The sequence below is a fragment of the Capsicum annuum genome, chromosome 12 (assembly GCF_002878395.1).
Source record: "Capsicum annuum cultivar UCD-10X-F1 chromosome 12, UCD10Xv1.1, whole genome shotgun sequence".
In the NCBI taxonomy this organism is placed as follows: domain Eukaryota; kingdom Viridiplantae; phylum Streptophyta; class Magnoliopsida; order Solanales; family Solanaceae; genus Capsicum; species Capsicum annuum.
Window position 1 is genome coordinate 207,061,875 of NC_061122.1, and position 10,750 is coordinate 207,072,624.

Below are 10,750 nucleotides of genomic sequence, written 5' to 3' on the forward strand. Positions count from 1 at the left end.
AAGTGAGTTAGTGACTTGAAAATGTTTAAGTGTAGGTACTTGAAATGTGAACTTGTGTTTTAAATTTAGTTAAGCGCGGTCACTTGAGAAGTGCATTAGTGAATTAGTGTTCAGTAGGTGATGTTGTTGGTGACTTTATTAGTTGAAAATGCTTAAGTTTTGGTGACTTTAAAAGTGAACTTTTGTTTAGGAGTTGATGTGGTTGGTTACTTTATTTGTTGAAAATGCTTAAATGCCGGTGACTTTAATAGTGAATTAGTTTCGTTGGTGCCTTTGTTACTTGAAAATGCTTAAGTTTTGGTGACTTTAAAAGTGAACTTTTGTTTAGAAGGTGATGTTGTTAGTTACTTTATTTGTTGAAAATGCTTAAGTACCGGTGACTTTAATAGTGAACTAGTTTCGTTGGTGCCTTTGTTAGTTAAAAATGCTTAAGTGTCGGTGACTTTAATAGTGAATTAGTCTTTAGGAGGTGATGTTGTTGGTGACTTTATTAGTTGAAAAAGCTTAAGTTTTGGTGACTTTAAAAGTGAACTTTTGTTTAGGAAGTGATGTGGTTGGTTACTTTATTTGTTGGTGCCTTTGTTAGTTGAAAATCTTGATCTAATTACTTGAATCTGATTGATTGCGTAGATGGAACATGATTATAGCTGGATATATCACTGGAACAATGATAATAGAATGGGTATTAGGGAGGAATTTGTTGAGGGTGTTAAAAGATTTGTTGAACATGCTAAGATACTTGATCTTTGGACACGTTTTCAGGTAATTCATTGTCCTTGTGTTAGATGTGATGGTATAAATCTTGTAAATGAAGAAAATGTAAAGGAACATCTTTATAGAAAGGGATTTCACGAGGACTTTTTAAGAATGGTTGGTATTCATGATGATGTAGTGCAAAATAACTCTGTTGTTGGAGAAAGTAGTAGGTCTGCAGGGCATAATGAATATCAAGATACTAGGATAACAGAAATGGTGCACGATGCTTTTGGGATCCATCACGGGGTTGACTTTAGGAAAAATGTTGAAGATGTTCCTAATAGCAAAGCGGGCAATTTCTACGAAGAATTGCATGCTGCTAGTCATCCTTTTTTTTATGGGTGTTCGCACTCTCGTTTGTCTGTTGTTATTAGATTATTAAGTATTAAATCTGACTGGAATATTACAGAAGGCGGAATGGACTCAATTATAGACTTTATTAAAGAGTTAGTTGACCCCAGCTTGGAGGTTCCTGATTCTTTTTATAAGGCAAAAAGATTGGTGTCAAAGTTAGGTCTCTCCTTGGTTAGAATTTTTTGTTGTGAAAATGGCTACATGTTATACTTTAAGGGAGATGCTAACCTAGAGTTCTATAGGTTTTGTCAGCACCCTCGATATAAGCGTGGTTCTACTGGAAATCAAATAGCTATTAAGACGATGCATTATTTACCTCTTATACCAAGGTTGAAGAGGTTGTATGCTTCAAACAGCTCAGCTCCTCATATGAGATGACATAGTGAAAATAGAAGGCCCACTGGTGTTATGTGTCATCCATCTGATGGAGAAGCTTGGAAGCATTTTAATGCAACTTATCTAAATTTTGCAGCTGAGCCACGAAACATTCGATTGGGATTATGTGCGGATGGGTTCTCCCCTTTTTCAGTTGGTGGTGCGTCATATTCATGTTGGCCTATATTTATCACTCCTTAAAATCTTTTTTATAAAATGTTGATGACTAGTCCCTATATATTTTTGAATTGTGTTATTCCTGGCTCGCGTAATCCAAAAAATGGAATAGATGTGTACTTGCAACCTTTGATAGATAAACTTCAAATTTTATGGCATGAGGGGGTTGAAACTTGGGATACCTCTCTTAAACAAAATTTTAATCTGCATGCATATCTAATATGGATTGTTAATGATTTTCCTACTTATAGAATGTTATCAGGTTGGATGACCGCTGGAAAGTTGGCTTGTCCATACTGCATGGAAAAAGCAAAATCTTTTACATTGAGAAATGACAAGAAAAACTCATGGTTTGACTGTCATCGTTGTTTCTTGCCACCCGATCATGAATTTAGGAGACTCAAGAATGCCTTCAGAAGGAATAGAAGGGAATATGATGGTCCACCTCCAATGTTGTCTGGTCATGATGTCTGTGAAATAGTTCAAGCTTTGCCTAAAAAGGGTTGATATGACATAAGGAATCTTGCATGGAATGAAAAACCATTATTGTCATGTTCTCAGGAAACAGTTACTTCCAATTGCTTTTATTGGTTTACCTGAAAACATATAGAAACCAATAGTAGAGATCGATTTGTTCTTCAAAGACTTATGAGCGACCACATTAAAAGAAGAAAATCTGGCGCGAATGGAAAGTAATATTATTGTTATCACCAACAAGCTGGAGAAGATTTTCCCGCCAGCGTTCTTCGATGTGATGGAACATTTTCCCATTCACCTTGTACACGAAGCTCGGCTAGGTGGTCCAGTTCAAACTAGGTGGATGTATACATTCGAACGGTAAGCATTTGCAACATATTTAAATGCATACTTATTTTTTTTAAATATAGTAAACATCTAAGCTTGACATTATTGTACAGGGCAATTGGAAAACTGAAAAGAGGTCCCAAAAACAAATACAGGGTGGAAGGCTCTATAGTTGAGGTATATCTTGTAAGAGAAACTTCTCAATTTTGTTCGTACTACTTTCGTGATGAAGTTGCTTGTTCAAGAAACTGCCCGAATAGTCACCAGGACGATGTGAATGAGCCTCATTTGCAACCGATATCAATTTTCAATTAATCTGGTTGTAAGGCTAAAAAGATCATACCTCGCCGGCTCAATCCCACGGAGCGCAAATCAGCAACTTTGTATGTCTTGCTGAATTGCTCGAAAATTGAGCCCTTTCTGGAGTAAGGAGATTCAAATTATAACATATCATGTTTGCTTACTCATTCCCTTAAATAAACTAATTGTGTTTTCCATGTTGGATGTTCAGTTCATTGAAGACTCAATTCCACGAAAATCAAGTGTATCATCCTTTGCAACATGGTTTAAAAATGAGGTTCGTCAGTGTATTAATGTTTCTACAAATTTTAAACATTTACACACTCCTCAACTAAAATATATATATGTATGATATTTTTAGGTACACCATTCACCAAGTGCAGCCGCATACGATAATCTCTTGAGAGATATTTCTTTGGGTCCAGTCGAAGTTAATGCAATGTCGCAATACAAAGTAAGTGGGTTTAATTTTTCCACCAAACAACACTCTAGGTCAAGGAAAACAAACAATAGTGGTGTTTGGGTTAAGGGTGATGATGATGTTGATTACTTTGGCATCATACAGGAGATCTTAGAACTGGAGTATGCCGATTTCCCAATAGAAAAAGTTGTCCTCTTTCGTTGAAAGTGGTTTGATCCAAGCACAGCAGGGACAAGAGTAAATAAGGAGCATAACATCATTGAAGTGAAGCATAATAAGTCATATCCTATTTACGATCCATTTGTTCTAGCGCAAAAAGCTAAACAAGTGTATTATGCTCCTTATCCGTTGCGCAATGACAAGTCTGATTGGTGCACTGTAATCAAAAAAAATCCTATAGGCCGGGTGAAAGTTGAGAATGTGCTGGAGACTGCGTTGATCACCAGCTAGTGAACGTTGAATTAGTGGATAGTTTGAATCACCCCAAAAATATATTTGAAGAAATTAATATTAGCGAAGAAGAGGTTGAGTGGGTAGGAGATGAGAAAACCTCCGAAGAGGGTGAATGGTTTAGTGGAGAGTCTTCAGAAGAGGAGGATTGGTTGTGTAGACTATATTTATTATGTATTGATGTCTTTATGCTTTGTACTATATATTTAACTTTATGTTTCTTGTTTAAGATTGATATGTAATATACTGTTGAAGTTTGTTGTTTTCACTTTTCCATGATTTATATAGTAATAAAAATATTCTTGTTTATATCTCGTGTTGTTGGAGCGATTTGAAATGTGAATTAGTAACTTGAAAGTACTTACTTGGAATGTTTTCTTATATATATATTCATGTTGTACCAACTAACTACTTGTTAACTTAACATAATTAGATGTCGGACAGAGATGAAAGAGGTAAGGAAAAGGTTGATACTATGCAACCAAAAAAGAAAAAACAACCTCCTCCTTATAGACGACTGACCGGTATTTACATATCTGAGGGTCGGTGTGCTGACGGGCCAGTACGACCCTCCTATTCTAGGTCGTTCGAGGATTCGATACCGACTCCTATGCATGTGGGGCCACTACATAGGTCTACACCGACCCATTCTGCTCCTATGATCGTGCCACAACCATCCCAGTACTATCGGACGATCGCTGGTCCCTCCAGACATCTACCATCATCGATACCCTCCTGCAGTAGTCACACAGCTTCGCAAAGTGATTTTGCTGGATCTATTGGGTTGTCGGATCTTCAGCTTGGAAGCCCTCCATCTGGTGCTTCAGATCCGCCCTCGTTAGTGCATCCACCGTCACTTACTAGGCAGCCAGGAGACAGAGATTCTGGGATGATTTATATTGTTCTAGTTGCGAGAGGGTAACATTTCTAAATATAATAACGTTACTCATTTTTTCATTACTATTTTATTGTTCTTTATGAAATTACTGTTTGATCTTGTGTTGTAGGTTTAGGCTGGATGCTGGAGTTGGAAAAACGACACGAATATGTATTAGTCGGCACTTCAACAGCTTCTGGACCAGCTGGTAAATGGTTCTAGAACTTAACAGGGATAGAATGTTTGAAGAATTTAAGGTAAGGATTTAACTTATCAACTACTTATTATCAATTTGTTAGAACACAAGATTGAATATTATATTTTGATTGTAGAAATTTTACTTCTGAGATGATGCAAATTAATTTCTTGTAAAGAAGAACTTTTTCAGAAGATGTAGAGCCAGATTTAACGATCTGTTGGATTCTGCACGAAAGAAATTGGTAAAACCTAAGTGGATTCCTGAACCTTTATGGTCGTTGTATCAACGCCACTGGAATAGCCCAGAATACCAATTGTTGAGGGAAAAAAGAAAGAGATCCCGGGCATCATCCAAGGGTGGCTCCCTACATACTGGGGGTGCCAGAAGTACTCTTGCTGTGAAGAAAAAATTGGTATGTAACTTTTACAGTTTTAATTCTTCCTTTCTATTTGAATTTTTTTAATTATTTGGAAAATGATATTTTTTTTCATATACAGGAAAAAGAAAGGGTAGAGAACTACCAAATGATGAGCCTTTTGAGGAGACTCATCTGAAAAGGAAAAAGAACCCAACTAATGAAGATGTCTTGGTTGAACCTCGTGCAAAAGCTGTCCACGTAAAAAATAAATTTTGAATTTATAAATCTTTTTCTCAAAGTTGGTGAGTATCGTAGTAGTCAGCCTCCTGAAAGTCAGGATGACCTAATACCCGATCATGTATGGATGAGTTATTGAAACAAGCTTTGGGTCCTGCAAATAGAGGCAATTTCTACGGATGCCCCACAGAATATTTTGGCGATAGTATTAGGAGTTCATCTGGTCCTGCATACTCTAGCTCTTCGGTTGATACAGAAACCATTGAAAGACTACAAAATACGATTTTTCAACTCACTAAAGAGCTTGCTGAACAGAGAGAGAGGCAAAAGAAGGCGGAGAAGGCAACAACATCACAATTCAGGAAGCTGCAGCAGCAGTTCAGTTCTTTCATTCAGACTGCAGGGGTTATTCCTCCGTGTCTTGGTGATGCAGTTCGGGCTGCAAAAGGTCTAGGACCCCTCGATGAGTTTAGCACGGATGAGGACATGGAAGAGGAGCATGAATTCGATGATGCTTGCTGTTAGTTTTGATTTTTGTATGTTTTTGACATTTTGTTGTTTGAAACTATGGTTGTAGTTTTTTTGTACTCATTTGGATTTTTGTTGTTGTTGTTGTTGTATTTTCATTTTGGATACTGTTGTGTATTGTTGTTGTTGCATGCTGTATTTGAGTTTTGCAATTTTTTTTTTAAATTTCCAGAAAAATCGACCACAAGTGGTCAACTTTTGGACTTATTTTGCAAAAAATCGACCACAAGTGGTCGATTTTTGGACATAATTTTGCAGAAAACCGACCACACGTGGTCGGTTTTAGGACTATTTCCAGAAAAACGACCACAAGTGATCGGTTTTAAATTAAATTAATAAATTAATTTAATAAAAATCCAACCACAGGTGGTCGGTTTTCTATTAATTTAATTAAAAACCGACCACAAGTGGTCGGTTTTTGAATAAATTAATAAATTAATTTAATAGAAAATCGACCACCTGTAGTCGGTTTATTTTTTTCCTAAAATTAATTTTTCAATTTAAATAAAATAATAATGAATTTTAAAAATGAAAAAAAATAAAAATTGACCACTTGTGGTCGGTTTTTAAAAAGCTACCACTACTTTTCCGACCAAAAATTTTAATCGATTTTTTGGTCAATAATAGGGGAAACCGACCATTTGTGGTCGATTTTTGTGGTCGGTTTTTCTCTTTTTTAGTAGTGTTTGCTTATTCTGTCCGAATCCTAACAATATTAATTTTTGTTTGATCTACGTAAAGTGAATTTCATCTTATCTGAAAATCTTGACATCCTCACCTTGTTTATGGTTTAATTGTAGTAATAACAATTAGTATTATTTAATATAAATATCTTGCACGAACAAATTTTTATCAATAGAAAACCTAAATCTTTCTTAAAGATATATGCTTGCAATAGAAAATGGATTTGGTGTGCTCATCTTTCCTTTCATTTTGGCCATCCTTTACTTCTCTCTTCAACTTGCTTTCAAGTTTGAAAGAGAGAGAGGACAAGATATTATTGGGATTAAGACTAGTCTTCGATCAAATGGATTGACAAATGACAAAAAGTACTCTTTGATGTTTTTTTTGGTTCATAAAAGATTACATTTTCTTCTCCAATTCTCTAAATGCATGCATGTGTGGATGTATCTTTTTCCTAACCAACCCCACTTGATACTCATGGGGGTCCTTATGTGTCACTTCTGTCTTAAGTCACACACTAATAAATCACTATTAAAAATGGGAATCAACAACGAATAAATTCTCTTGTTAGATAACAGAATTTATTACTAATTTTATTTAGTAATATACCAGTGGCAACCTATTAGAATATTTTGTTAGCTACCAATAATAGAACGACAGATTAACAACAAACTTTGTGGATAACTTTAATTTATTTTTTTTGTGTGTGTGAATATACCATCTCCTTATGAGCGCTAAAGTCTCATGTACGTTTGGCACCACAACCTCGGCTCACTTTGACTATCTTCTTTTTCTTTCTTCTTTCTTGTTTTGTTTTGATGGCATGTTAATCTTTTCAAGAGAATTTAACTTATACATATATGGAGAATAGTATAAAGATTACCTAAAGATCACAATTATAGGTAACCTTATAGAATAAGTGAAATTAATATAATTACAGACATATATTTTTATAACAATTATTTTTGATAATACTTTATCTATATCTATAATCTATATCTACATCTATAATAATATAATATAATATAATATAATATATTAAAAGTATGAAGGGCCTTAGAAATGTTGTTTGAATTTTTTGTCCTTCATTAAAAGACTCTGTTTTATACAAAATCGTCTTTTTATAATTTTTGAAACTATTATTTTATTAAATTAAGGACTCCTAAATTATAGGGGATGAACCTTAATAAAATAAATATATGAAAATAAATAAATATATAAGTTCTAAAATATATGGGAAAAAATTAAAGTCCATATATATAGAATTAAAAGTCCAATTATATTTAACTATTAATATTTTGCAAACAATAATTGCTGATAATATGAAAGTATTAAGTTCCTCTGAGCAACGTTAATTTACACAAATTACTTTTTTTAAATAATTTGTATAAAAAGAAAGAGAAGTATGAAAGTTTTAAAGTATCCCATGCGTGGTTTGTTTCTTTTTGTTTAAAAAGGAATAGAAGTAGAATTCTAATCAAATTCTATCTTTGAATTTTGATGTCTACGTACGATCGACTTCTAATTTTCAAAATATTCCCTTCAATCATACACATAACAAAATTTGATAATTTTAGATTATTGTATACTAGATTATTCTTAAATAACATGTTCTTCGGTCACTATTAGCATGGTAATCTGGATACTTTTCCCTTAAACAACGCCTCTACTCTGGCTACTCCCCATCACGGCTTTCTTGCCTCACCGGTTTCACCTTTAGAATGGCATAGTTCTTAGGGATTTTTCTCCTTTTCCACTTTGCTAATAAACTTCTTAACATGCTATTTTTTGAATAATTCTTCTATAAAGAAACTAACATGAACTTATTTTATCATATCATAATTGTCAGGAATTTATGAATTTAGCTATTCATAATCATAAATAAATATACCTATTCTGGTAGGTTTGATAATTCTGGGCTTTGTTTATCCATAGCTTTTCCTTGAAAATATATCTGTGTTTTATTAAATATTCAAAAGTTTTTTGTTTACAAAAGAAGAGGCTTGCTTTCAACACATGAAAGTCTTACCTTTTAGCTGAGCAAAATGCTCTCTATTTATAATCCTAAGAAAGATAAAGAAAACGTGTATTCTATCTCTATACTGTTCCTACTTTACACGTATCCTATCTAATTTATAAAAGGTCTTTACATTCTGAAAGGAAAAGACTTAAAGTTAACTAAAAAACTAAACCTAATAATAGTCTTTTGTTCGAAAGGTCAAAAAGCCTATTAAATGAAAAGAAAAGTCAAAAAGACTATTAAAACTTTACAATAATTTATGTAGGAAGTTTAGTTTTTTCTCCATATGTCATTTTCCTATCTTCAATGTTTTGTCTTCTTCTATTACTGCTCCGTTGATTTTTATCTTCTAGCTGGAGTCCTTATCTTCTTGGTTGATTTTTTTTATTCTAGCTGGACTTCTGGGATAGTATTATCTCCTCCATTATATCTCGAACATTGATGGTCTGGATATTTGTGTCCAATTATTTTGTAATATCTTTTTAATAATCCGTCTGAAAAAAATCCTTTCCTAATTGCTCTTGCAGTAGATTATTTTTCTGGGTTAAGTAACATCATTATCCATTGTCTAATATCTTCCATATTTGTTTGTCGTAGTTCTCTTGAATTTGAATAAATCATTTGATGATCTTTTGAATAATAGCTCCATATTGGGTTTCCATTGATATAATTATTTGCTAATTCTTGAATAATTGTAGCTATTCCAATAAGTTATTTATTTGCGTAAAAATCAGGTATCTCAATTTTGGGTATCTCTGGCTGCTGCACAATATCTTCCGGTATAATCATATATATGGTTAATCCTATTTTTACAACCTGTATAACTGGTTTGATCTCGTCATATAATATCTCTACTGGTGCAGCATAAAACTTTATATAAAATAGATTTCCTTTGGTTACTCTTTTATAGGTGGTGAATACTTTATGTAATTCTTCTATAGCTGTTAGTTCTTCTCCATCTTGGGTAAATATCGTATTTAATAATCCATAATCGAAACATATTTTTATTAAGCTTGGATTGGTTTTGGGTAGTGCGATTAGCTTGTTGTAACCTTGTAATTTTTGGGTTGAATAGTTTGTGTTTGATTCTTGGATATTTGTAGCTCTAGGGTTGAGGTTTAGAAAAGTTTGTAGTTTGTAGATATTTTCTATATATCCTCGGGCTATATGGTTATAAGTTTTTTTTTATCTTGGTTCAAACTATCTTGATATGTGGTAATTTGTGAAGGTATGAACAAGGGGTCTTTTTGTGCTTTTGGTATAAATGGTTTTTCAAATATCTTATTCATATTCATGTTCTGGTATCTTTGTCCACTGACTCCTTTGCTTGTACCTGCAATTGTAGATTGATAAATGTTATGGGTTTTATGGAGTGTCTCAACGTCTCCTTTTAGCTCTGAAATTTTTTTGGCTTCCGATTGACATAGGCTTTAGACTTCAGTTTAGTTTCATTAGTCTTTAGCTTTTCTATTTCATTACCCATACTGTCCACTTTCATTGAAAACGCAGTTAGGGTTTTGAGTATTTTTTCTAAAGCATTATCTTCTATTATATCAGTCTGTGTAGCTTTGTCTTGATATGTAATCTGCAATAACATTTTTGTTAGTACTAATTACTTCAATTGTAAATGTAAAATTTAATATATTCAATACTAGCCTCTAAATTTCTTTCGTTGTAACTGAATTTTGTATCTTCTTTGTTAACCACCAACGTACCTATGTATTATCTGTTCGTACAATAAATTTGTTGTATACAATATATGGCTCAAATGTTAATAAACATTTATATAATGAACATAATTCTTTTCTATTTATTTACCATTTTATTTCTGTTTCATTAAAACGTACCTGAGTAGTATCTACAATGATGTTCTAATTTTTCTTCTTCATATCTATATTTAAGTACTCCTCCATAACTATATTCACTAGCATCTGCTTCTACTATATATATAAATTTTTTATTTTCGGCTGGGAATTGTAATTTTGGTAACTCTTTACAAAGTATTTTTATTTTCTGAACTTGTTTTTTATCTTCTTCGTTGTAATTATATTCTATATCCTTTTTTAAATTTTTCTGTAAAGGCTTTAGGTTTTCTGCTAATTTTGGTATATATTCTCTTACTTGGTTTACTAATACTAAAAATAATTATAATTTCTTTTTTGTATCTAATTCTTCTTTTGAATTTATTATTTTTGTATTATATGTTGTTG